The sequence below is a fragment of the Herpailurus yagouaroundi genome, unplaced genomic scaffold (genome assembly GCF_014898765.1).
Source record: "Herpailurus yagouaroundi ecotype Mexico unplaced genomic scaffold, PumYag 203, whole genome shotgun sequence".
Lineage (NCBI taxonomy): Eukaryota > Metazoa > Chordata > Mammalia > Carnivora > Felidae > Herpailurus > Herpailurus yagouaroundi.
In genome coordinates this window covers 29,579,235-29,607,166 of record NW_024412434.1, presented here as the reverse complement: position 1 = coordinate 29,607,166, position 27,932 = coordinate 29,579,235, and the positions used below count along the sequence as shown (strand labels likewise).

The following is a 27,932-nucleotide window of genomic DNA, read 5'->3' as shown; positions in this document are numbered from 1 at the left end:
CCTGTGCCTCTAGCCCCCTCAGTGCGCCCTGCGGTTCAGGCTTTCTCCTCCGGCCACATCCGGCAGCTCCATCCAGAGTCCTCAAGTCCTCATGTCACAGGGTGTCAGACAGCAGGATGCTCTCGTGCTGTTCCAACACACTTGCCTTTTGCCTTTGTTTCTAGATGCTTTACGTAATATGTGTACCCGACCGAGCCAATAGAAATAACTTTAGAGGATGACGGCACAGTCACCACCCTCCAGTGGCCTGCTTGAGGTCCAGGAGACGAGCTGCCATGGGGGTGACAGGGGGCTGGGCCTGGAATGTGCTCTCTGACCCGCAGCCTTGGGGGGCGGCCAGCTGAGCTCCCCAGGGTCTGCGGGCACCTGTGCCTGCATTTCACGCAAGGCCCTCGAGAGGCCCCCACGCAGCTTCCCAGACCCAGCCGTGGGGAACTTTCGAGCGCTGCGTCTGGACGAGGCCCTTCCGGGTCACACTGGCTGGGAGAGCAGGCCTCCCAGCATGAAAGGTGCTAAGCTGGGGGTCTGTGGGGCTGGCGGGGCAGGGGCAGGCGTAACTAAAGGCTGCCTGGGAATGATGAGCCGCCTGCTTTCACGTGCTGTCCCCTGGCCTGACAGCTGTGGGAGATGAAGGAGCCTGGGCCAGGCGGGCGGCGAAGGGGAGGCTGGCTCCAGCTCCCATGTGGCCCCGTGTGGCCTGAGCAAGCACACGGCCGCTGCGTAGACGCGTCTTCTGGAATGGGACGAGACTCCTGCTGGAGCCTTTTGGTGCAGGACTCCCAGCCTCCAAACGCCGATGGCTGATGCCGGCAGGGCTGGGAGCTTGTGTTGACCCGACCCTGGGGCTGTGCTGGTGGAGGGCCTAGTTCCCGCCCGCTGTACCTCGACGGGTCCTGTTCTCTTGGTTACGTATGCGGATCTCCAGGGCGGGAAACCGCAGCCTAAGCGGCCGTGCTTGCGCTTTCCATCGAGGTCTGTCTTCTCCGCCAGCCCCTCCAGGCCACGCGGGAGGCAAACGCAAACAGGTGACCGGTGACAAACAAGGCTTCGCGGCCTGTCCCTGTGTGTCTTGCCTGCTCACAGGGTCACGCCCCTGATGCTCTGACAGCCCCTTTCTCTGTCGTAACTGCCAAACTCCACCTGGGATGCCCCCGGGTCCTTGTCTCACGGGTTCTCAGCAGTAGGCAGGATGTTATCTGTGCAAGTCAAAAACGATTGCATTGGGGGCGCCTGGGGGGCTCAGTCGGTTGAGCGCCCGACTTCAGCTCAGGTCATGATCTCGCGGTCCGTGAGTTCAAGCCCCGCGTCGGGCTCTGTGCTGACAGCTCAGAGCCTGGAGCCTGCTTCGGATTCTGTGTCTCCCTCTCTCTCTCTGCCCCTCCCCTGCTCACGCTCTGTTTCTCGCTCTCTCTCTCTCTCAAAATAAACAAACATTAAATAAAAAGACATTTTTTTAATGATTGCATTTGGCACTTACTTCTTAATGTTTCGTATGTATGAAGCACCAAGCAAGGCCATTAGAAGTAACTTGAGTGCTAAAATCAGAACAATCCAGACAGGATTAGCCTGACGGCTGAGCGCGGATGATGCCCAAATTCGTGCAGCGTTCCATATTTTTTGGATGTGCTAACTAATCTTACTGTGGTAATCATTTTGCAACATATATGTGTATGTATTTTGCCATATATATAAATCTCTACTTTGTACCCCTTAAACTTATACAATATGATATGTACGTCATATCTCCATAAAGCTGGAAAACAAATATTAAAAAAAGAGAAAGAACTCAAGAGGGAAATGGCAAAATTTGGCCCTCTCAGTGGGTTGCTTGAGGACTTGGAGAGGCGGGCTGACAAGCAGACCCGCCATGTGTCGGCAGCACAGGAGGAAGGTAGTCTGGTGTCTTTGGTCACGCGGGAGCGAGATGCGAGGGGACAGAACTCACCCGGCCTGGGCATCAGGGCAGTCTACGCGTTGCTCAGTGTCTTGCTTTGGGAAGAGGAGTGTGCACAATCCCCCAAATCCTCTCGAGAGGGAGGAAGAGTGAGCACGGTTCTCCCTGGGGGCTGTGGGAAGCCCATTTTGAGAAACTCCCTCCCGTGGTCCTATCATTGTCCCTAAATTACCAATTAAATGGGATTAAGAGGGCACCTGGGTGGCTCAGTAGGTTAAGCGACTGAGAGATTCTTGATTTCAGCTCAGGTCATGATCTCACGGTTCGTGAGATCAAGCCCCACGTCGGGCTCCGTGCTGACATCACGGAGCCTGATTAGGATTCTCTCTCTCTGTCTCTCTCTCTCTCTCACCGATCCTCCCCACCCCTCTCTCAAAATAAATAAACTTTACAAAAATAAACACAATGTTTTTTCTTATTCCGGAAATAAGTGGTCTGTATTTGCGGTTGACACTTTAGAAAATACAAGTCAAGAAGCAGAAGAAAATACAAATCATGCACATTCGTACGCATGGTAGCCCTTCCCCCCCTTCCAATCTTCTTTCTCTGGGAGAGCAGAGTTTCGCTACACTGTCATTTGTTAACTAGGGTGTTGATTTGCGATTTATCTTCGATTGTGTTATTGCACGTGTTCCAAGCAGGCTCAGTGACAGTGATGACCCCCCTTTGTGTGCCTGGAAAGAGCCACCCTTTGGGAACAGTGGTGGTTCCTTGTCACACCATCCCTCGGGGTTGCCATTAACCTGGACGACTTTGTGCAAAGAGAGGCGAGTCCCTGCCCCTCCCCGTTTCCTCCCCGCGCTCTCATCCCATTTTGCCGCCGCTTCCCCAGTGCACGCCTGTGACACAGTGTGGGAGGTGGGGACACTCCTCACCTCCTCCCTTCCTCTCATCTAACCTGTCCGGTTCGAGAGTAGTGAACCCAGAGGGGCAGGAAGACCTAGAAAAATAGCCATGTGCACCCAGATGTGCCCCCTGACCTCAAGAAAACATCCGTCGTGGGAGAAGAGGCTCACAGATTAAACACAGACTTAGAGGACGTGGTTGAGTGTGTCCGTGGCCTCGCATAATAGAAGCTGGAGAGGGATTGGGAAATACTCTGGTCCCTGTGCCCCCAGCCACTTTGATACTACAAGTGAGGAGCCTGGTTCCAGAAATGGACGTATCTGAAGGCCTCCTGCAAAGCCCCGAGATGTGTGTTTCTGAGTCTCGTATCGTTTCTTAGTTTTGTGCCTCTGGTTTGAGTGCACACACATCGCACACATTTTTAGCGAGTTCATGGTAAATCACAGGGACTCACATCATCTTCCTCCAAAAGGCAAAATTTCCCGGAATGACTTAGAGGAAGCAGACCCTCTCCCGCCCCAAAGGGTTAAGTGGGGCCAGTGATGTAAGTGCTGATCCCACCGGCTTTGGACAGGAAAAGAACTCTGAAAGCCAATCCCGGGGCAGTCGCTGGGGTTTTTAAAACCAAATGTCTCTACAGCTTGAAATGAATAAGCCATGACCTCAGCCGTCACACACGCAGCCCCTGCTGCTATACATTTAGCATCGCCTCGCTCCGGGCGTCCTGCAAATAACCCGCGTCTGCAGAGCACATGTGGGAGGGACGAGCTGCCAGGAGGAACGGGTTTTGTTGGACGGCCCGAGACGCTAGCTCTGGGAACGCTACCGTCATCTGCTAGCGATTTCCCGCTCCCATGAAAGCCAGACGCTGGAGCGTCATGAGGGATCCATTTTTCCTGCTTCGACGCGGGTCTCTGAACCACATCAATTACAGCCGTGTGTGTTACCCATGGGGGCCGTGAAATGAAATGATGACAGTCTCGTTGTAGTGAAACAGTCCCCAGATCTTATGGAGACGGAGTCCTGCGTTGACTAAGAACAGAGGAGGGAAAAAATCTGGATTCTAGGCTACAGAGAGAAATCACACCCCAAAACATGACTGGCTCGTCTCGGCCAGCAGCTCCCTGCCTCAGGAAACGTGGGCTCCAGTCACACCTAACATCACAGGGACGCACACGGAGATCTGCGTCCCAAACCTAAGGCGTAATCTCCGGAGTGACAGAAGCAACTTACTATTATTATTATTATCATCATCACCATTATTATTATTACTCAGTAGTTGTATTAACTAGCCTTGGGAAGACCACCAAACACCCCGTGGACCAAACAGAGAGGTTCTTCCGTGAATCTGCTCCCTGACCGTCGCCATGTCGCAGACATCGAGCCCTAGTGTCCTCTACCGGCAGGTTAAGGGTTTAGATGATCTGAATTCCCCTCCGTGTCTAACTCTCTAGGACTCGAAGCACCTTCATGAGATGTGGAAATAAAATGATCGGCACGTGAAGTCACACATGCCTTGAGATACTGCCACACCGTAGCAGTGGGCAGGGCGGACTGCCCACCGCCCAAAGCACTTTAGACAGAAAGTCCCATGCCTTCCCAGAGTCCCCTGTGGAGGACGGCTGTAAATGCAGTAACCAGAGTCCTGGGCGCAGGATGGAATCTGGGTTCTAAACCACAGATGCCTCTAAAGGAAGGTCTCTAAAGGGCTGCTGTGTGATGCCCCAGGGGCTCCAGCCTTGGCGCTAAGCCCCAGGAGAAGAACCCAGGTTGTGCTACACAAGAGGGACCATGAAAAGTGCATGGAGAAAAATAGCCTTTGTCTGCAGGGAACTTCTCCACCTCAGAGATCGGGCCTGACTTGGCCAAAAAACACCCCCGTGTCCCCAGGAGCCTCACCAGCCGCGACAGTCCCATCAAATCTGGGGCGGGGGGGGGAGGGGGGGAAGGAAGCTTGCAACCAGGAGCTTGCAAACTGTCTTCTCTCTTGCTCCCTTTTGTTTTCTGCAAGTGACTGATGGGTGCCCGGAGAGGAAGGTCAGTCTGAGAAGTCATTTCCTCCTCCGAAGGCACGTGAGTCACCTCTGATTCACCTCGCACGAGTCTGCCGGCCAGACGGTGCAGACTTCTTCCTGAACGGCAATCTAGTGTGTATCTTGATCGGAGCCCCCACAGCTCAGTTAGCTTGTGCAGGAAGCCAGGGGCTGGGGGCCGTGGGCTCAGTCCTAATTCCGTTTTTCTGCTCATACCTTGGGGCGGGGGGGGGGGGGGGGGGGGGGGCGGCGGCTGAAAGGAACCCGGCTCAACTCCAGTTTCCGTTCTGGGGGCCATGAGGGTAAGGCTGTCCAGTCACACAGGAGCCTGGTGTCCAACCACAGGGGCCGGTCGGAACCAGACCCCACAGCCAGCCTGGCATCGCAAGGGAGTTCGACGGCAGCTCTCGCCAGGCTGGACGCTCACCCAGCCACGACCATCGCACCCGGAGAAAAACGCAAAGGGCCTCTTCCACTTAAAAACTACCTTCATTGCCCACCAGCCAAGTTTCTTCCAGACTTCCCTCTAAGGCTCCATGGAGGGAATTACAGCTGCACCTTTTTTCTCCGCCGTGTGGCTGTGGACACGCCTGTCACACACACACACACACACACACGCACACACGACTAGTAGTGATGTGCCTTAGCAGCGCCATCAAGATGGGCACATGAACAAGGACCAGCATGAGTCTTGGTGAAGACAGAACTGAGTCCAAACCCCAGCTCTGCGGGGCGCCCAGGTGGCTCAGTCGGTGAAGTGTCCGACTTCGGCTCAGGTCATGATCTCACGGTCCATGAGTGACGGCTCAGAGCCTGGAGCCTGCTTCGGATTCTGTGTCTCCCTCTCTCTCTGCCTGCCCTCCCTCCCCTTGCTCTGTCTGTCTCTCAAAAATAAACATTAAAAAATTTTAAAAAATAAATAAAAAGAACTCCGGTTCTGCTGGGAGAGGCCACAGCGACTCCACCGTCATCCCACAGAGGACACCGTCAGTCTGCACACAGACCCACTGCTCTGCCCACGCACACCTGTCACTCCAGGAATAGCTGCTGACGGCCTACAGAATGGACCTGCCATGCTCTGCCTGCCCCCGGAAATGGCCTGGACTGGCCCACAGCTCCCATCAGACTGCGAGGGGGTGCTTTCCAGAAGGCTCTGAGCTCACAGCTAATGCTGCAAAGACTCCTGAGCGGCAGACTCCTGAAGGAGGGCGGAGGTGCTGGAGAGGAAGGGGATGTCTCTGTAGACATGCGCATCCCTGAAGGGGCCTCGAGCGGGGCGATGCTGGGGACCCAGGGACTGCAGAAGCTTCCAAAGCCCCTGCTGATGCTCACATTCCATGACAATGACCCCACCACCGGGACACCCAGGAGCAGACTTCTCTGCAAGTAAACACGCGGCCTGATCCAAGGCAAAACGTGGCTGCAGAGGAGGGGGGGCCTGGGGGCGCTTCTCGGTCCTCCACTTTGCATCGACAGACCACCAGTGAAGAGGGGACCACGTGTCATTGTCACGGGACACGTGCCCATGTGAACTCTGAACGGTTTCCTTCCTGAATTTTTCCCTTTTCTTGTTCAAACTTTGTACCTTGGTATCCCAGAGCAAAAGTGGCAAGACGGGTAGTTACCTAAGTGCCTCAAATCAAGACCTGGTACCCCTTAAATTTCCACAAGGTTACACGTCAGTTACATCTCACTAAAGCTGGAAACAAGTTTTTAAAGAATATTAATAGCAACATTTATTGGGTCCGCAGTGTGTGCCGGGCACATTTATTATTAACTCATTTAATCCCCAGGGAGAGGCGCGAGGCGGGGTGGAAATCAGAAATAGCCCGTACATCGTGCTGACTTTTGTTGGGAGGATGAGAGACCGTTGCGAAGAAACGTGGCTGCAAAGATTTCCCCCAACAAGAGATTCATCTGCCCTGGGAGGGAGGGAGCCAGGGGCAGAGAGAAGGAATGAGAGAGAGGATCCATGGTTTCCGGGGCGGGAGGTGATGGGGGAGCTGCACCCACATTCTTGGCTCCCCTGGGGGAGAGAGGCAGGTGGAAACGGGCCAGCAGCCCCCTGCCTCCAGCCTGACGTGAAAGCGTAGGATGGAAGTGGTCGTGGGACCGGACGGTGCCTCCCCCAACTGCCCCCGTGTAGACTGAGCCTCAAGGGCCACAGGACCGCCCCCCAAGCTTCTGCACTATCCAAGACCCCGAGAATACGCCATCATCTTTGGGAGCCCAAGAAGGGTTCAGATTGTTTCCCGGCAACCTGGCAGACGGTGGGAATGAAACCAGATCCTATGTTAAAATAAAGTTGGCTCTGTTTCTCTTGTAACCGAGTTTTTGGACTGAGGTTCACATATGATGTATTTGTGTTTAAATTCCCACCTTGGTACCTGGTAGTTCTACCATGACTACTCTTTGGATGACTGACTGGATGAGCGCCAGTAAAAAAGAGAGTTCTAGAGGAGGCAAATACAGATACGTTACAGATGGGTGGTTCTCCAAGTGTGGTATAGGGACCCCGAGGGGTGTCCCAGATGTTTTCATGATCATCGGAAGACATGAAGTTGTTCCTTTCATCCTTGTTCCCTCACGGCGGGGCTTGAATGCAGAAGCAGATACCACAATCCCACCGTCTTCTATTAAACTAGACATTAAAACCATTGGCAAAATGTAGACTAACGCCACTCTTTTCACTAAATTCTTTTGTTTTGGGAAACATAGCGATTAGTCATAAAGTGTTGTAAGTTAACATGCAGTGAGTTTATTAACCAATTTTGAGTGAATGCCTAAGTCCTATTTTTTAAAACTTCCCAGCTCTAATTTTTAACACGGGATGTATCGATAGATATGAGACACATAAACCAAAGCTCTTGGGAATCCTCAATAATTTGTCAGAATGCAGGGGATCCGGAGAACTAATTGCCTGGGAACTTCCATAACAGACAAAGGGCAGGAGGAAGGGTGGGGTGGGAGAGCCAGGAGGGCAGATTAGCAGCTGTTTGACCTTGAACAAGACATTCAGCCTCTCCAGGTCCATTTACCGAACAAAGACCGTGGACTAATGGATTCTGAGGTTCCATCCTCTCCAATCTCTAATTTCTCAGGCCGAGGTCAAGATGGAATCTCAGTGAGGTCAAAGGAGGCCTCCCTGAAATCCTGGCTCCCTTCAGGGAACCCTGGGAATGCCACAGGTTGGATTTCCTGGCTAAAAATAATTGCCCTAAGACCTGGGGGTCAGAGGGTTCCTCCTAGAGCCAGGAGGGGGGGCTGAGGTCAGTGCCGGGGGGCTGTCAGCATTCCTGGTGACTCAGGTTTGTGGATGACTGTTCAGGAATCTACCCTCCTTTTGTGCCTCCTGCAGTGTCACCTCTAATCTCCGCCTGAGCCCAGAGCGCGGGTGTATGTGTGTGCATACTCCATCAAATGTTAGAAGTAATCCGATTTAGGCTCTGACGTCCTTTCAGGGAAGCCTCAGCAGAGAAACAGAGGAACAAAGCTCGGTCAGCCCCCCTCACCCCTGCCTGGGGCTGTGGCCTCAGCAGGCAGGAATGCTTCTGAGAGGCAGAGGCGAGAGGCGGGGGTGGTTGGAGCATGGATGACAACCCTCCCTACCCCCTCCCCCCCCCCACCCCAGCCACTGCTGGGACCCACGCTTCTTTGTGGGGTTCTTGGAAACCTGCTCTGTTATAAATACCCAATAATAAATAAACATGAGTTATTTCTGAAATGTGCCCAGGAATAGCCAGCTACCCAAATAGCCAAGGCCGTTCTTCAGATCCTGGGAAAAACAGAAACGTGGGCATGGTGTAGTTCTCCATCGCTCGCAGCAGAACCGTTGGCCACACGTGCCTAATTTTAGTTTTCTCTTTCCATTTTTTTTAACCTTATCATCTTTAGCCGGGGGAAAGAGGGACGAGGGGAGAGGGAGGAAGACCCTATTCGCCCTCTGGCCAATCCAACAGGCCACGCAGAAAAACAAGCTGGTCTAGGCTTGCACATTCCCTGGGCGCTGGTAGACCCAAATGATAAACACCCAAGATGATGGGTGAGCCGCAGAGGAACATTATGAACTCCCAAATCCCAAAAGAATCAGAAAAAGAGAGAGAGAGAGAGAGAGAGAGAGGGAAAGAAAAGTTGGAAAGAAAGAGAAAGGCCCCACTAAAGTCTGGAGAGACTCACGGCACCAGGAAAAGAGTTTGGGGTGAGCGAGGGGTCTGAGGCTAAGACCCTGGGGCCACTGGAAATGGTTCTCTTTGCTGCAGCTGCTGTCTCAGCACAACGAACCCCACAAATACTGTTCGCACGCCCCTGTTTTCTCCCCCACAAGCAGCAGGAAGCACCAGTGTTATGCCCCTTCCTTCCCTTGGCTGCGAGAGTCCACAATTCAGCACATTCACAAGTCATTGCCGGGGCGCCAGGCTGCGTCCATGCTGGGCAAGCAAGCTGGTGCTGGAGGGCTCTGACCTCTTCGGAAAGTCTAGCCGAACAGACCCGTCCCCCACGTGGCTCCAGCTCCTCCTGGGCCAGGTCCCCGCTGCCGGTCCGAGGACCCCAGGGGCCCAGCACTGGCCAGGTCTTGTACCACCCGCCCAGCGGGTTGGGCCTGGGGTCCTCAGAGCTGTCACAGGAGCATCTGAAGCCCCTCCTCCGTTCCTAATCCGCTCACTCCAGGCCCCATCCGTCTTTGCCCGGTGCGAAACACCTGGGTGCGTCTCCCTAACTTCGGCGGGGCTGCTGGCGCTTTGTGGATGTGACCTTCACTTTGGCTTCCTGGTCTCAGTTGTCCCCCAAAGCATCTCACTGGACGTGACCTTCATGTCTCTGCCCTCTGCCAATCCGACCTTAAGTAAACAAGTTCCCAAACCACCCCCTGCCCCTGAAAGAAAGGGCTCGGGCATCAACACTCGGCTTCAAGCTCCTCCTGAGGTATCACTACCTCATCCACAACACAGGTCAAACATCCGTTCGTGACAGAGGAAGTGCTCACGGGAAGTCCTTTCACCTTCCGGGTGCTCGTCGCACTTGGGTCTGCACATAGTCTTCAGACACACCAAAAAACTTAGACTCAAGGAGAGAAAACATTCTGTTCTTGCTGAACACCTTTCTCTAGAGCTGCTGTTGTCAATGACACGACCCTGAACTGCAGTGGACCCAGAAGCCCCAGCTACGGCGTCTTCCCCAAGGGCTTGGAATGTGGGGGTCTGGCAGGCTCAAGTTTGCAATGGATCATAATGAGGACGAGCTGGAATTCCCAAAAAGGGCACTGAGGCTCGGTGCGGAAGACAGAGGCCAGACGCCCGACTCTGATCCGGCCTCGAGCAGATCACAGCGCTCGATGTGCCAAAGCCACAGGGTGGTCCTCGCTAACGTTGGCATGGACACCATGCTGCTTTTCTCGTCATGGTGGCAGATTGGTGTTAAGGCTGTCACACTCCCATCTCGTTATTCTTCGACCAAGAAAACACATGGGTAACGGACGGTGTGCTCGTGCCCACCCAGAATTCCTGTGTTGAAACCCTCCCTCCAGGGTAATAGTATCGAAAGGTGAGGCCTCTGGGAGATAACTGGGGTAGATAAGGCCATGGGGGTGAAGCGTCTCGAATGGGACTAGCGCCCTTCTGAGCATCACAAGAGAGCTGGCTTCCTCTCTCTGCTCTCAGCCACAAGAGGACACAATGAGCAGGTGACAGCCTACAACTCGGAGGAGGGTCAGCCCATGCTGTCGCCCCGATCCAGGACGTCCAGCCCCCAGACTGTGAGAGATAAATGTCTGTTGTGAGTAGGTCTACGATTCTTGTTACAGCAGCCCAAATGGATCGAGACACGCCTGTGCAAAAGGAGTGAGAGTTTGGGGTGCAGTCTGCGGTTAATGGGTAAAATTAAACCAACAGGCCACAATGTGTGTCCAAGTATCCAAAGATCCAAGCATCTTCGTTTATGAGCGTTTCCCCAACATATTCCAGCCAACTGAGTCCCCCCACTACAATCCACACAGAGATGGGGGTATAGTACATGCACCTTCTCCCGGTTTTAAGCTCAAGTGAGTTTGATGTAGAAGAGACATCCTACTGCTTCTTAACATGGCTTCTGCCTGTTATATTTAAAAGCATTATCGACACATTATATGTAAAGTTTCTCTACTGGTCATTATATGGTACTATTTGAGGGGGGTGACTAAAACAATTTTAACACAGACACAGCTTCAAGATATAGGACCTTAGAGGACGAGATTTTGGAGGAGACCAGCCAGATAAGGAGGGCTTCAACACTGAACCTTGAAAACCCTTCCCATGATGACACGAGGCGATTTTTCTCCCTTTCTGGGGTTTTATTTTATACAGAGTCCTTTTCAAGGACCTATGCTTGCTCAAGAGTTTTGTTTATGTTGTTGAGACCTAGGATTGAGAAGGAAAGGCACTGGTGAACGGATGGAGAAAATGCTTCTGTGCCTGCCACCCCATCGTCCCCCAGAGGCCCATGACTGCCTCATCCTTGACAAGGTCCAAATGAGTTCTCATCTTTTGCCCAAACACTTGCCTCCCCAGCTCCCAGGCTCTGAAAATGGTGGCAACTTCCATGGGTTTCCCCAAGTCCCACCCATGAATCATTGCAGACTCCTCCTGTTCCCTTGTCCTTGGTTGATTTGAGCCCTTAATTTACTCCAGATCTGTTCTTCCTCTCCATCCACATGGCCACTGCCAAATTTCAGTCCTACATCGTTGGTTAGGACAGGCCAGGTTGGTTGCAGTATTAAACAATCCCAAAGTCCCCTTGACTTAAACAGCGAGGGTCTATTTCTTGCTCGTGATATAGGTCCAGTGTGGGCTTGAGGGAGGACTAGCCTCACTTAGGACCCCAGATTCACTGAGATTCCTCCGCTTCACTGTGCTGATGTCTCAATCAAAACTTGGAGGTTCACCATGGCCGAGGGTTGGGAAGTTGAACACTAACAATTAAGTGCTTTAGTCTGCAAGTGACACATTGTGATGGTTAACTGTATGTGTCAACTTGGCTGGGCCACAGTGCCCAGGTATTTGGTCAGACATTATTCCGGATGCTTCTGTGAGGGTTTTTGGATGAGACCAGCATTTACATCAATGAACTTTTTGTAAAGCAGATTGCCCTCCTTAATTTGGATGGACCCCATCCAATCAGTTGAAGGCCTGAATAGAACAGAAGACGGACTTTCCCCTGAGCAGGACGGAATTCTACAACAGCAGGTCTGTGGACTAGAACTGCAACACCACCTTCTCCCCGGGTCTCTGATCAGCTAGCCTACCCTGCAGATTTTGGACTTGTCAGACTCCATCATTGTGGGAGCAAATCCCTTAAGACACGTTTCTTTCCGTTTATATCTACAACCCATCGGTTCTGTTTCTCTGGAGGACATGACTGACACATGCACATGACAAATGGAGCTCCTTCCATTTTCGTGTCGTTTCCAGAACAAGTTACCAGCCCTGCGTGCCGTCAGGAAGTCACATCAGCCTCAAATTCTAAATCCTTAGACACCCCTGGTTTGGTCCATAGCTACCTTTTATACTTCCTTTTCTATACTTCTAGATTTAACCATCGGTAGGTTGCTGGCCCCAGGCAAGCCATGCCCCCACTCCCCTGATGCCCCCCGTGCAGGGAAAGACACTGGTCTGTTTGTTGACCAGTTCCTGCTCGACTGTCACACATCGCTCCTCTTCAACGAGGTCTCTCATGAGGCTTCTCTTCATGAGGATGAGCAGAGGTTCTTTGCACATTTCTCTGTCCTGACACATTACATTTTAGGGATCTGTTCCAATAAGAAGAAGAATTCAAAATAATATAGATAACAACATAATATGTTGAATAATGTTTAATACACATAATATAAAATAACTAGTATTTCTTAAGTGCTTGTGATCTAACTGGCCTTTTACCTGCTGAGTCTCATTTAATGACCAAAAACCCTTCTCATTTTGCAGACGAGGAAACTAAGGCTCAAAGAGGTAAAACCCAGTGCCGATCATCTCTTGGGGTTCATGAAGCCTGGCTCGATGTCTCACTCTGGGCTCTCTTCGTGTTCACATAGCCTTGCTGTTCACGATCTGTACACTAACCCCACACCTCCATCGTCTGCCCTTCCAGTCTGTCCCCCTCTGGACGAGAGTCCCTTGAGGGCAGGGACCAGGTGTCTGTCTGCCTTGTGGCCCCAGCCCTTTGGCCACTGCTGACTCACAAGCTATCAGCACAATAGCAGATGCCAGCCAAGGGCTAGAAGGACAGCCAAGGCAAGAAGAGGACATCCGTCCCTGTTCTACAAGACGCTAGAAAGTCAGAGAGGCCGTCAGCCTCCATGGTCACCCAGAGGAACAGAGTGGGAAGAGGAGAGGCGGGAGCAGCAGACCCCTCCCCCCGCCAGGAAGGAGATGAGCAAGTGTCTGCTGGAGGGGACGCTGAGACACATAGCCTGTCTCTCAGAAAGCCTCCAGCCACGAAAGGAGCCAAGGACCATCGCATGCACACATCAACACACACATAGCTGTGCACACACACGCAGGCACGCTTGTGCACACAGGCGCATACACACAACAGACCCACCATCTACACAGGACCTGCTGTAACAGCAGAGGCCTCAGCGCCTGCAGAACCGGACTGAGACCGGGGGTCACTGCCACCAACCACACTCTCACTCAGGTAAGCCAAACTGCTATGCATCCCCTCTTTCTTCTAACGTCTGAAAAATCGTAAAGCGTAACGCACATTGAGAAGACTGCATAAAACTCAAGCGTTCAGCGATGTTCGTGAAGGAATAGCAGGTAGGAAGCAACTGCGTCAGCACCCCGTCTTGTCTGCTCAGCGGCAGCGACTAACCCTGCAGGCTGAGCGGCTTTCGGGACAGACACACGAGGACGTCCTCCTCCGTCCTGGTCAGGGCGCTGGGGCCTCCCCCGGGTTTCAGGCTGCTGCCTTCTCCCGGGGCCGACAGCGGAGAGAGGAAGCCGGCTTTCCGGGGACCCTTATAAGGGCATGAATCGCATTCGGGAGGCCCCACGTCCGCGTACCTCGGCATCAGGGAGGGGGCAGGGTTTCGACATGTGAACCTGGGGGTCGGGGGGAGACAGGGGCCACAGGGCGCAGGCAGGGGGCAGAGCATGGCCGGGCCCCAGAACCTCCCTGAAGGTTCTCGGTCCTCCCTCCTCCCAACCATCCCTCATCCCTGCTGCCCTCACTTCCAGCGCTGCCCTCTAAGAGCTTTGTGTGGCTTGACTGCAACCATTTCTTACCTTCCCCCCCCCCCCCCACACCCTGGAATACCAGGGAAGCGTCACGGTTGAACTGTGTCTCTCCAAACTGGGGACGTTGAAGCCCTTAGCACCCAGGACCTCCGAATGTGACCTCACTTAACAATAGAGTCTTTGCAGATGCGATCGGTTAAGATGAGGTCATACCGGAGTAGGGCGGCCCGAATCCAACATGCCAGGATCCCTATAAAGGGGGGAAATTTGGACACAGAGGTACACACGAGGAGAACACCACGAGCCGGTGAGGGCGGCGATGGGGCCGATGCCTCTACGAGCCACGGAATGCCAAAGCAGAAGCAGGAGAGGGGCATGAACAGACTCCCCTCGCAGCCTCGGGAGGGTCCAGCCCTGCCCCCCACCCTTTATCTCGAACCTCCGTAATTTCTGTGGTTGGAGCCCCCGTGTGATGTTTTGTTACAACAGCCCCGGCAAATGGAAACAAATAACTAGAGCCTCGAAGCGGGTATAAAAGAGAGGCCTCCAACTGGGTCTTGGCCAGTTGCATGTTAATCACCAAGCGTGTTCCGAAGGCCGCGGACCTGCCCGTGTCGGGGGAGAAGAGGTGGGCATTGGAGAGTCGGATGCGGCTCCAGCCGTCTATGGGACGGCTGAAGCCCGAAGGCATTCCTTGGGGCGCCTGTGCTCGGTGCTCCAGCAGGTGGGGGACCCGGCTGGGCCCCAGGAGGAAGCAGGCACAGGAAGTATGCTGACAGCGAGTTGCGATGGGACTGGCTCCCGCCTGTCACCCGTCTGCGTGGTCTGCTCTCGCACCTCCAAAGGGAAGCTGAGCTCTCTGCCCAACCCGACCTCATGTTCTGTTCCTTATTTCTCTGTGTGTCCGGTAAGGTGAAAGAGAAAAGTCTCCTTTTGAGTTAGCGGCGTGAGGAAAACTGAAAGAAAGGTGGTTCGAGGCTGTGGCGACGTGGGAGTTGCTTTAGAGATTTTCAAGGAAGCACGTGAGCTTTTCTCAGCTCGCGTGAACGGCGGGCGCCGGGCACACGTCATTCTCAGGAGACGTCTGCCTCTTTTCTAAATTACTGGGTCCAGAACTTGGTTAGAGAAGAAAGACAGGAAGAGGAAGGGGGAGGAAGAGGAAGAAAAGGAAGAGAGAGAGGAGGGGGAGGGCTTGAAGCCGGCTCCCGGCGACAGCGCGTGCACGGGCTGCGGTGGCTGTGGTCCCTTCACGACGACCTCCTGGGCCAGGACAGGGCTCCCCGCCTGCCTCAGCCGCCCCAGCGCTCTGGCAGGTGGGCGAGCCCTGGGAGCCGTGGTGGGACAGCAGGGGACAGCATCGCTCCCGGCTCTGGGCCGAGGTCTCCCCGAAGCACCCGTCTTCTGTGCACGCGGTCCTATTTGGAGGTGCCACTTTTCACAGACATCTGATGACATGGCTTCGCTTTCAGGTCCCTCAGAAGAGGAGGGACAGACAACGGCAGCCGGAGGAAGCCAGGCACAAGGCTCTGTCTGCTCCCACTCATCTGAGCTGTAAGGACAAGGCGAACCTACTGGGCCGTTCGCCATGGGCCCTGCAGCTCCCCTGGGGTGGCGGGGGCGTGGAGGGGACAGCCAGGGCACTTCCGGGGGCCCGAGGTTGTGTTTCTTGAGCTGGGTGCTCACGTGTATAAAATTTCACCTAGCTGAACACTCTTGGCGTGGGTGTTTTTCTGTAAGTATATTCACCGGCAAGCTAAAGAGAACGAGAGAGAGAGAGAGAGAGAGAGAGAGAGAGAGAGAAGGCCAGCACAGCTAAGCCACTCTTCAAATGTTCGGGGTTTCTGCAGACTTGTGTGCTGGCTTGTCCTCTACGGAGGACTTCCTTCCTGCGTCCCATAAAAGTTGTAGTAACGTCTCATGCCCCAAATCAGGAAGAACCCGCTCTTGGATTTCGCAAGGGGGAAGTTCTGAAGGCCACTGTCCCATTGTCCGCACTGGACCCCTCAAAGTGAACCGGCACCGTGATGCGGAGGTCTGGGTGACCCTCGGGCCCCGGGACGCGGAGCAGGGCCCTGTATTCAGCTAGTGCGGGCACCTGCACAGACGTGCGTGTGCACTCCCGGCCAAGACCCTCCCTGCCTGTCTCAGAACTCGACTCCGTTCCCCTGACTTGAAGGATCTCCACGTGCGTCACCACAAGGTTCTTCTGAGGAAGACCTAGAATGTGAGGTGTAAACTGAGGCCGCAGGGGCCCAGAATCAGGGTGCAGCCCGAGCAACATTCCTCAGGCAGCTCGACGGCCAAAACTCGGGTGAAAACACCACCTTATTTCCCAGAACAGGCATCAGGCACGCTGAGTCCCACGCCTCATAAAACCTAGTAAGTAATATCTATCTCCACCTGAAAATAGAATCGGGCTTTAAAACCAGCCCACAGCTGAGGTGCCTGGGGGGCTCAGTCGGTTAAGCGTCCCACTTGAGCTCAGGTCATGATCTTGCGGTTCGTGGGTTCAAGCCCCGCCTGGGGCTCTGCGCTGACAGCTCAGAGCCTGCTTCGGATTCTGTGTCTGCCTCTCTCGCTGCCCCTTCCCTGCTCACGCTCTGTCTCTCTCTCTCTCAAAAATAAATACACATTACAAGAAATTAAAACCAGCCCACAGTTCCAAAAAGGCATACAGAGCAAGGAAAGTGGAAAGATAAGTTCGTGTTCTCAAATGTAAACATCATGCCCACGAGCAAGCGTGGACCTTGTTGGGGAGACCCTGTGACTATCCTCTTGTGCTCTGTCATCCCCTTCAGTGCCCACAATGTCCCCAGGGTAAGTCCTGAGGACTTCAGGATGCCTCCAGAAATACCTCACCGACTCACAGTAAAATCTTTATTTGGCAGACTCTCTCGCGTCACACTTTTCCTAAGGCATCTTAAGGCAAAAATGTCCCCGAAACAGACTGGGGAGCCGCTCCCAAGCCAGTGAGCTCCCTGAAAGCCTGGGCGACCCCTGCCCACCTGAGTTGGGCGTCACGGACAGGTGAGCATCGATCCCGTTGTGAATGGAAGACCAGAAACAGGGAGGCGATAGGACTCCCCGGGGCTGTTCATACTTCTGCCTTTAGGTCTCAAAAGAGTCGAGAGTGTACAATATTTGAGCCATGAATTCTTCTTTTAATGTTAATTTATGGAGAGAGAGAGGGAGCGAGAATGAGTGGGGGAGGGGCAGAGAGAGAAAGAGACAGAGAGAGAGAGAATCGCAAGCAGGCTTCATGCTGTCCGTGCAGAGCCTGCCATGGGACTTGAACCCACAAACCGTAAGATCGTGACCTGAGCAGAAATCAAGAGTCACATACTTAACCAACTGAGCCACTCAGGAGCCATAAATTCTTTAAAAGGTGACACGTATCCACGTACATGATACATTTGTAATAAGAAGTCCAGGAACGGAGATCAGGAGGCAGTAAGTCCAAGTTCAAGTTCTAATGGCATCGCTTTCTAGTGCTTAATTTTGGGGGTGAATCTTGTCCTCTTCTCTAGGCATCAACGTCCTTCTATATCAGCTCGAAGGACGGAATCCGATGACCTCTAGGGTCACCTGTGTCTGTTTCAATTCTTCCCGGGTTGTCCCATCTCAGCTTTCAACCCCCCTCAGCAGCGGTGCCTCGTGGGGTCCGACAGTCAGTCCCCACAGGGCCCCAGCCGCCGGGTCCAGCCAGGTCACACCGGTGGGTCTAACTGCTACGAAACTTGAGGTCCGGCAGGCCCAGTGCCTCCCAGGGGTCGTTGAGTGACCCCCGAGTCAGTGGCCGCGAGTGGGTGCAGAGGCCCCCGTCACAGAGCAGTCAGCACTGAACCACGCAGAACGCAGCTTCCCTGGGAGCCAGAGCCCCTTCCCTTCACCGCACGGATTAATGTGCTTTCCCGCTTAGGAAATGCCGTGGGGCTGGACACCAAGGACAGCAAGTGCCGCCTGTGGCTTCCGGCCTCCCGGAAGCAAAGAACGGAGAGGTCACATATCATCGCGAACTGGGTGGGCAGGGGCCTCTTCCGGACTTTCTGCCATAAAAGAAACAGAAAGGGCTGATACCAGTTCTAAGGAAATCACGTATCAGATTGGTGCTCGAGGTGAAGGCTGGTAACTAGAAGCCTCTCTCCTGGTTTCCTGCTGACTCGTCTCTGCTTCCTCCCTGGAGAAACCGAGGCGTGTAGCTGGGTCAGTGGGAACCAGGTCCAACGTGTTCAGCAAAGGGCTAATTTTAAACTGCCTCACGGGGCGCCTGGGTGGCTCAGTCAGTTAAGCGTCTGACTTCGGCTCAGGTCGTGATCTCGCAGTCTGCGTGGTCCGTGAGTTCGAGCCCCGTGTCGGGCTCTGTGCTGACAGCTCAGAGCCTGGAGCCTGCTTCCGATCCTGTGTCTCCCCCTCTCTCTGCCGCTCCCCTGCTCATGCTCTCTCTCTCAAAACTATATAAAACGTAAAAAAGATTCACACTGCCAAGAAAGAGTTGGAGGCGTGTGCGAGGTGGAGAGGAACGATTCCAGTCCTTCAGGGCAGCCATACTGGACGCCACCAGCCGGGCTATCCCAGGACGGGCGTCCAGAAGGGGCCCCGCTGCCTGTGTCCCTCTCTTCTTTCCGCAGACGTGATGTGCTCTCGGGTACCTTGCTTGGACTCAAGCCAAACTCGAAGAGAAGGTCCTTCTAAACCCACCCTTTCCAAAGCGTAAGTGGTTCTCTCAAGAAGCTCCCCGCACTGTCTCAAATACCGCCTCTTTCTAGAACGGCTCTCTCATGCCCAGAAGCCTCGCATTTGGGGGCCGGGCAGGAGCTGGGGCTTGAACATTCCCGACACCCACACATGATCCCCATCAAGTGCCCCCACCCACACCTCCCCTCGACCTTGCTAACATCTGATGCTATTTTCTCAATCTTATGGACACCGGGGACCATCCCGCCCACACCGACCGTTTGCACGGGGACTGACACAGCCCCAGGCTCCCGGCGAACTCTTGCTACAGATGGTTCGGGGAGGGACACGAAAACTCAATCCGTGCGTTTGGAGTGAAATGCAGGCTTTGTTCCCCCTTAGAGAGAAGAGGCACCTTCCTCCTCCTCCTGGAGGTGAACCAGGAGGCACATGCCTCCCCCGAGGGTCCCAGCCTGGGGACAGGCTGCCCCTCAGAAGAGCTGAGGGCTCAGCGAAGAACATGCAGGCCCGAAGAGACTGAGAACTCGAGAGCAAATCACCCAGAAAGAAGCTCTGGGTGTTTCTGTTGACACCAGTAGGATGTGGATTTTCTGTTGCTGAACAGAAGCCCTCTGCTAAAATCGCCTTTGGAAACCTTTGCTGTTCGTAGGCATCTGTGATCGCAAAGAAGTAAAACCAGTATGCCTGCTACAGAAGTGGCCTCCGAGGTGAGCCCTCACCCCTCCCTCCCGCCAGACTGTCCTCCTATAGATGCTCTGGAGCCTCCCAAAAGTCCCATCAGACACCCCGACTTGTCCTGCACCCTGAGACGGTGGGTTCCCGGGCAGGATGGACAGCGTGAAGAATGAGGTGTTCTAGAAGGCTGGTCTGGAGGGATTCCGCAGACCAGCGGCAGCTGGCAGCAACGGAGGCCAAAAGAGAGGAAGGAGGGAGTGCGAGAGCCCCTCCGGGGAGAAATGGCCTGATGGCGTTAGACGGCGGGCTTTCACAAAGGACAAAATGGGCAGGGTGGGGGGTTAGCGCCTTGGTTACTTGAACCGCGATGCCCGCAGGGTGGTGGAGGCGGCTATCTTGGCCTTAGACGGTCCGCAGCGTCGTCCACTCTTTTAGTTTCGCGCCCTTTGCTTTGGCAGGGGCGGGGTGGGAGCTCCAGCGGGCACGCGGGAGAGTCGCGGGCCTGAGAGCTTGAGAAATCACGATTCTGCTGAAAGCAGCGAAGGCAGAGATGGAGACACCGTTCCTCCTCTTTCACGGCAAACACCCCGCGGGGTCACGGGGCAAATATCACCGGTGCTGACACGTGGCCACGGGGCTTGGCGCCTTACGAGGCAAGCTCAGCTACAAGGCCCTCCCTTCCAGGAGGTGTTCTGGAACACGTGGGGCAGGTCGCCCCTCCGCAGAAACGAGCCGGACTACTGCCATTCGGGAGCTAGAGGCCAAAGCAGCGTCCGGTAGAATCACACTGTCCAACAGCCGGGGAAGCCGTGGAGGAAGCCAAGACGGCCCGTGGCCTCATGGCCTGGCGTGCAGACCTCCTGTGGGCACCCGTCTGGGGCCCCTCCACGTCCGGCGTCGCCACTGCGTACCCCTTTCACTCTGAAAAGGGCCAGATGTGGGCCGCCAATGATCCGGACCACCACCTCCAGGACTGACACGTCTGGGAACGTAGCAACACCAAGTCCTTTTCTTCGTTGACCGGGACAGCCCGGAGGAGAGATTGGGGTCCGGTGGAAAGCGACCCCGAGCCTTCCAGCACAGCGTCTCGTGCCTTCGGGGCACACTGCGGGGCTGGGAGGGGGGCCCTCTCTCCCGGGGGTGCGTGCTGCGGGCCCTCCCCCCTTCTCTTCTGTGTTGGGGGGGTGAGGACAGCGCCTGCACACGCGGGGGGGCGTGCTGGTTGCCTCCCCCAGGCACACACCATCCACACACCGTGCACGCGGGCTGAGCACTCGAAACACAAGCTCGACTGCGGTCCCGGTCTCCCGGGGCCCTCAGAGGTGTGGGGGGCTAGCCTGGGCCAGTGCCGGGCACGGGGTCAGCAACCGTGAGGCAAGGGCAAGGACTCGGGGGTTCACGGCTGAGGAAGGCAGGAGACGGGCTGGAAGGTTCTCACGTGGTTGACAGTCCGTATGGATTCGGCCAGCGGATGGGGATACTGAGTCACGCCAGGGCCTCCTTGTTCCTCCAGGCAGCTGTGCACGGCTCGACTTCGGGATTTCCCTGTGCACGGGTTACGGAGCAAGGCGGGCACGACCTGTGCAAAGAGGAGAAGGTCAAGGCCCAGGAGAAGAGACCCAGGGCAACTGTCCTGCGCCCCGATCCCCCCCACTGCTGTCCTAGGAGGCAGGAGGGCCCTGCTGGAACCCATCCCTCTGGTTACTGTCCCATCAACAGCGAATCTTGGCATCCGCGCTGCTCGCTGATCCGGACAGCCTCCAGACAGCAGGATGTACCCTCGCTTTGCATTTAGAGCCTGAGCTCCGTCTCTCCTAGTCTCTCCGCACAGACCGCCGTGCCTGAGACCCCAGCCAGGGCAGAGTGAGGGGTCTGACCCCAAAGGCGCAGTCAGGAATCTGAATGCTGACCTCCTCTTTTGCACTAAAATGCTTGTGTGTTATCAGAGGGGAGCGCACAAGAACGAAACCGCTTGAGCCTCTGCGTCCTCAGGCTGCGGTCGGTCCCTGGGGCACACCGCTAGTGGACGTGTTTGCGGACTCGCGTGTTCTTCAGGTCTGCTCACCAGCGCCGGAGCCACCAAGTGGCCGGTTTTGATTTATCAGGTCACTTCAGCACCACACACCGAAGCATCTCTGCAAATGTCCTCTTCCCCTGTCTTGCCTTCCAGACTCTCCCAGGCTCTGGCGGACCAGCGAGGACGAGCACGTCTGGTGGCGTCCACTCTCTTGTCGGTGTGCCCCGTCTGTGCGTGTGCGTGTGCAATGCCATCGTGGACGAGGATCAGGTTGGGGATCTGAGGGGAGGCTCACTGCGGCCCACCGCCCTCAGCGGTCCGTTTGGCTCTTGGCCACGGAGAGGAGAGAACTACGGTCTCTGGGTAACTCCCTCTCTCTTTGGCCTTGTAAGGAAATATCTAGGGAAGACAGCAGAAGGTGTGTCGGTGAGGTTTGCCGGTGGCATCAGAAGGTATGAGAGAAAAGTGGGTTCTTCCCCTGCCCCTCCCTCCCCATCCACCTGGCCCCACCCCCTGGCAGGTAACTTCTCTTTCTTTTTTTGTTTTTTGTTTTTTGTTTTAAATATTTATTTATTATTGAGAGACAGAGAGACACAGAGCGTGGGCAGAGGAGGGGCGTAGAGAGGGGGAGACACAGAGTCCGAAGCAAGCTCCAGGCTCTGAGCCCGACGCGGGGCTTGAACTCACAAACTGCGAGATCGTGACCCGAGCCAAAGTCGGGCGCTTAACCGACTGAGCCACCCAGGCGCCCCAGGCCTGGCATTTTTGTCTGCTTCTTATTGAAGTCCGCAAGCCAAGCCATGTCACGGGGTGACACTGACAATCAGGAAGCAGACAGAAGACCTGCGTTCACAAGCCCCTTGAATCTGGTGGCTTCTCCGTTAGTCAAGACTGAATTTCCCGAAGCAGACAAGGTCTGGGCATTTGGAAGGGCTTTTGTTTGCTTGTGTGTTGTGTTTTGTTTTGTTTGATGGGAGGGGGATGTGGGGGCAGCTTGGAAGTGACAGAGGGTGACCGTCGACCTTTTACCCAGTTAAGGTCCTAAGGGCCCAGAGCCCAAGCGTGTGAACAGGTGGTTAAGGGACCTGGGAAGCCAAGCCACAGGCTCCCCCTTAGCCCTGCTGATCAGGAAGCATAATGCAGATAATAGTCAATCCATGGAATCCTTGGACAGCCATGTGGGGGGTTACCTCTCCCGTTCCAGCAGAATTATGGTGGCCAACTGAGAGACGACTGCCGGCAAGACAGGACTTGATGGTGCGCAGTCCCTCCCGCCTGGAAGCATGCTTCTTCGGGACTGGGCCCCGCCAGAGACTCAGCCTCACATCCGCAGCTGTCTGTCCCACCTCCGTCACCTCCCTGCAGGCTCCGGGAGGCTTAGCAGCTAGAGGTGATAGACTCTGGTGAGGCTCCAGCCCATCGGAGAGCTTGGTGGCGTCCCCAGGGATTCCGGGGATGGACGTATGCAGGCCTGGTGTGTGCAGGGGCCATTACTGAGGCTCACAAGCCCAGAGAACCTGGGCGGGGCTGGGGAGGCAAATGGGAACCTCTCCTGGGCTTTAGGAACATTTGTTCATGTACAAATTCAACAACCTCAAAGCTGCTGCCTGTGGTTAGTGGGGGGGTGGGGGGGGCATCTAATGAGGGCCATTTAGCTAAAGCTGTGTGATCACTTTGTGGAATATTTCTCAGGAAATCGATGTCTGCCAGGAACTCGGAATCTGGGTGTGCTCAGCTCTGCACACTACCCCTGACGGTCATGGGATCCCCTGAAACCCACCCCGCCCGGCCCACCCTAAACTCAGCGTTTCGGTCAGGTTTGTTTTGCGCTGTCTCATCACAAACCCTGTGGTTTTCAAATGCCTCCTCCCTGCCCTGGTCCACGAGGTTCCTCTATCCCCAGGAGGGTCTGGTGTCCAGAGCCAAAATAAACCCCGGGCATTGGAAAAGAGGGCTGAGAGCCACGGGTCCTTCTCTCTGTAGGGTTCACACACGTCCACTGCGTTTTAGCTGCGCACCACGGCTGGCTAAAGGCGTCTCCGTGGCCCTGGCTGCTAACGTTCCGTGAGTTTCTTTAGGTCAGCACTGCAGTGGAAAAGACCCCTTTCCTCCAATGGTCACGAACGTGGGTGTCCCTGCCCTACCGCTGCTGGGAAGCAAGGACAAACCATTAACAGATGCTCGAAGTGGGGCGCAGTCCATGAAGTGGGGCTCAAGGACAGTCTTGGCTGGCTTGGGTAAGGGTTCTGCTTTCGTTATGTCCCTAAAGGATAAACTGCTAGCGTTTCACAGCCAGGGCTCAGATGCCATCAGTCCTCTCCTGTAATAACCCACTGCAAGATATAGAATCTTTGTTAAGTAAGCAAATATTTATCATAACTGAGATTCAAATAGGAGCCTGAATAGCAATTGATTTTCATTCTTCTTGGCTGTGATGTTTTAGCTATTTATTTTTCTTTTTTTTAATGTTTAAAAAAAATTTTTTTTTCATCTTTGAGGGGGGTGGGGGGAGAGTCAGTGGGGGAGGGGCAGAGAGAGAGAGGGAGACACAGAATCCAAAGCAGGCTCTAGGCTCCAAGCGGTCAGCACAGGGCCTGACGAGGGGCTCGAACTCGTGAACCGTAAGATCGAGACGTGAGCCAAAGTCAGACGCTTGATCGACTGAGCCACCAGGCGCCCCTATGCATTTCTTTTTTTATCTTGAGCCCTAACATCCTTATTATTTTTCAAAGTGTTTAGATAAGGTGAGTCCCCAAGAAGCTGCGGTCACTTATTCCAGTGCCATTCAATGGCCACAGTCAGCAAGGTCTACCCAGGCTCTAAGGTAAATCGTGTTGGCAACTGAAATAGGCCTGTCTTCTTGGGTGGGTTCCTGTCCTGTCATTTTGTATGGACCTCACAAGACTATAACCTAAACCGAAGTTGTGGGAAGAAGAAACACTAAGGAGGGTGAGAAAATGGTATCTCAGTAGATGAAGCAAGAGACTAAGTCTCTCACAGACCCGGCATCAGATGGAAGCTCATGAAATAATTTATCGAGTGACTTCTATAGGCCAGTCCTGTGCTAAGCAAGTGTGTACGTATCACATCATTTCATCCTCCCAACAGCCCTCTGAAGTAGATCTTCTTACCTCAATCCTACAATCAACAGCTGCGGAATCCATGACTGTGCCAAGGACACACGGCCACTCAGAGGCACAACCGGGTCCAGGCTGGGCCATCTGCCTGGGCTCCTCCTAGTCCCTGGGGTCCTGGGGTCCGTCTGGATCTGGTTCCCTTGGTCATATACTCAGCACCTGACAATAAATTACTTTTCTTCCATGGCTTCAGTCTCCTGAACAGCCCTCCTACAACGAACGTCATCGTCAACCATTGGCTCAAGAACCTCCTGGAATCCAGTGCCCGGCAAGGGCTGAGCTCTGTGAGCGGGAGGTTCTGCTAAGCTCCCCCGCCCCTCGGCCGCAGGTATGATACAGATTGAACATGATGGGGTAGAGGGATCGATACACAGAGCCAGCTCGTGGTTGGCACCCCATGGATGGCCCCACCAAGCCTTGCTGGAGAGACCACGGCCACCAAACTTCTCTTCTTCTGAACACGCTGTGACACTCATTTAGCACGTCTGCTCCCCACCACGACACAGGATCTGCCCCTTACCCATTGAGCCTGGCCCTGGCTCACCACTGTGTCCTCCAGCATCTAGCAAAGTGCTGACAGCATAGACGAGGCCCCCAAACATTGTTTAGTCGATCCCCAAAAAGCTCTCTACCCAAAGCACTGGGCATACCCCCCCCCCCTTGCCAAGGCTGGGGGCGTGGTTGATTCTATGTGTGACCTTGACTAGTCTAAGGGAGGAGAGCTGGGAAGGATTATTTTTCTGGTGGGTGTCTCAGGGCGGTTTAGCATTTGAATGGGTGCTCAGAGTGTGGGAGGAGACTTCCCCTATGGGGGGGATGGGCATGGGGAGCATCATCAGTCCTGAGGGCGAGAATGGAACGAGAGGTAGAGGCAGGGAGAAATTAGCTCTCCGAGCTGAGACCTCCACTTTGTCCTACCCTCAGAGGGACGCTGTTTCCCAAGCCTGGCCCTTGGGTTTGACGCGGAACTATGGCGTCCAGCCTGCAGATGGTGGGATTTCTCACGTCCTTAATGGCAAGAACGAGTTGTTCTGTGTATCCTGTGTGTCCCGTTGGTCCTGTTTTTTCCTGAGCTTCCTCACCTAATACACTGAGTCCTCCTCTCTCTCTTCCCACCAAAGCCATTGAGACCATCAACCCCCTTGGCACAGAATGACGCAATTCTCTTCTTTGAATAACTGCAGGGTGGTTGTTGTTGTTGTTTTCCGGTCATTCTTGTCCTGAGCGATCTCAAGTGTTCTTAAGGACTCTTGAAGCTCGAGGAGACTTCTGTTGTATCGGCTGTCGGAGGAACCTTGCGGTCCCTCCGCTGTCGGTGAGCAAACATCAGATCCAGGCGTCTTTAGAAGGGGGTGGTTTGAGTTTTCTTTGGCTTTGGGACCGGGCAGAGACCCCCAGGTACCCCCGGAGGCTGTGGGGGGAGGGGGCGATGAGATCATGTCTGCAGAGGCCCGCAGCCCCTTGGAAGGAGGTCCCTCTGTAAGTTCTTGGAAAAGCCCCCCCCTTCTAGCCATTTCTGCTCACACCGGCTCGGTTTTCCTGGTCTGGCTGCCGCTACAAATAGCCTGCGTGCTCTCGCCAAGTTTCCGTCTGCTTGCCCTCTGCTCTCTTCTCATGGTTGGGTTTCTCCCTTCGGGACCAGGTGTATGTCTGACACATGAGCCTGGGGGTAAAACTGTGTGGTCTCCCCCCATCCCCGTTACTTAATCCTTCAGATAACTCTAATATAAAGGGTGTTTGGGGGATTGGGGGAACATGTTTTGTTTTTTCATTTGAACGCATTCCCTCCCTCTATCCGGATACAGGAGCCTGGGAAGGGAGGGAGAAGGTAAGTTTTCTCGGTAGGAGATGTTTGCCCGTGATTTGGGATTTGGGGACAGTCCTCTTTGGGCTCCTTCTCAGTGCACTGGTGGGGACGCGGGCAGGGAGGCCCTGTAGCTCCCTAAACAGCCCCACCCGGGACCCCACGGGACTGGGCTCCAGTCTGGCTTCTCCCGTGGATTTTCTTGGGGGTTGATGGAAAATCCTTTACATCTTTAGCTTGGATCCTCTCACCTGCAAGATAGTCACTGTCAGCTTTCCACAATTTTCCCTGTGGACATGAAGGTGCTCAGGCGGAAGTCGCTGACCCAAGGAGGTTGGGGGGCGGTGCGGGGCAGAGGGAGTGGGAGCTCCCCAGCTGGTGGGGGAGGGTGCGGGCCCTGCGGCCGATGCATGGGCTGGCTGGGACAGCAGACAGGAATGCGGGTGGCTGCTGGGACAGGGAGGGCTGGACAGGCAAGTCGGGGCAGGCGGCAGGACCTCGAATAACAGGCCAAGGACATTGGGGTTTGCTCTGAGGACCAAAGGTCCTCAGCAGGATGTCAAGGGGGCTTGGTGAGACTACAGACAGGAAGATTCGGCCAACGCCTGGGGGAGAGGGCGGCCCTCACGTACGTGACATTAAAAGAGGGCCCAGGGGGGCCCCTGGGTGGCTCAGTCCATTAAGCATTCGACTCTTGGTTTCAGCTCAGGTCATGATCTCACAGTATGTGAGTTCAAGCCCCACGCTGGGCTCTGTGCTGACAGTGCAGAGCCTGCTTGGGATTCTCTCTCTCTCCCTCTCCCCCCAAAATAAATAAATAAACTTCAAAAAAAAAGTTTAAAAATAAAAGAAGAAGAAGAAGTAGAAGAAGAGGGCCCAGTGGAAACCCAACAACTTTGAGACGTCAAGGCAAGAAGGAGCCTTGACCTCTGGAGACAGGGCTGGAGCCAGAAGCAGGATTTCTGAAGGAAGGAAGAGTGCTATGCTTCAGAGCGAGATCCTCGCCCCCCGTGCTGGATGGTGGTCACGCAACCGAACCAGCACAGTGACCTTGCCCCATCGCCCAAGGGCGGGAGGGGGAGGGCAGGGCAGGGCAGGACTCGGCATTCTGCTTTGAAGGGGAGGCCAAGGTGCCATAAAGCAGGGGCCCTTGGTGGCTGACCGTCTTTTCCGCACTGGGAGATGGAACGGGGCCATGGCTACTGCGGGCTCTCAGTTGTACCCCTTAAACGGACATGATGTTCTACGTCAAGCGGGCCTCGGGGAGGCCGAGGGGTGCGGCAGGTTGGGGCTCCGGAGTCCCACCAACATCCAGGATGGAATCCCAACTCACCTCTACTAGATATGTGACTTTGCACACATGCTTTACTTTCTCTGGACCTCTGCTCCCTCACTAGCAAGCTAGCCATCCTGGTAACATCTATTCTGTAGAGACAGTCTGAGCACGCGTAAAACACCGAGAGCCACACCTGGTACTTTGTAAGACCACCATAAAATGAAAATCGAATTACTAACGAGCCTCTTGAGATTGCGGAGGTAAGAACGGCAGTTACCCTCGCGTTCCT

General features: G+C 54.7%; 2 long non-coding RNA genes across 2 annotated transcripts; both read left to right on the top strand.

Moving 5' to 3' along the window:
* Positions 1–15,529: 15,529 nt before the first annotated feature.
* On the top strand, positions 15,530–21,931 carry LOC121014867 (uncharacterized). The gene is made up of 4 exons (XR_005783470.1): positions 15,530–16,418; positions 18,668–18,749; positions 19,116–19,441; positions 19,868–21,931. It is a non-coding gene; the product is annotated as an uncharacterized LOC121014867 (long non-coding RNA).
* Positions 21,932–22,117: 186 nt separating this feature from the next.
* On the top strand, positions 22,118–24,751 carry LOC121014599 (uncharacterized). Its single transcript, XR_005783301.1, has 4 exons — positions 22,118–22,829; positions 23,119–23,243; positions 23,505–23,663; positions 24,535–24,751. It is a non-coding gene; the product is annotated as an uncharacterized LOC121014599 (long non-coding RNA).
* The last annotated feature ends 3,181 nt before the right edge of the window (positions 24,752–27,932 follow it).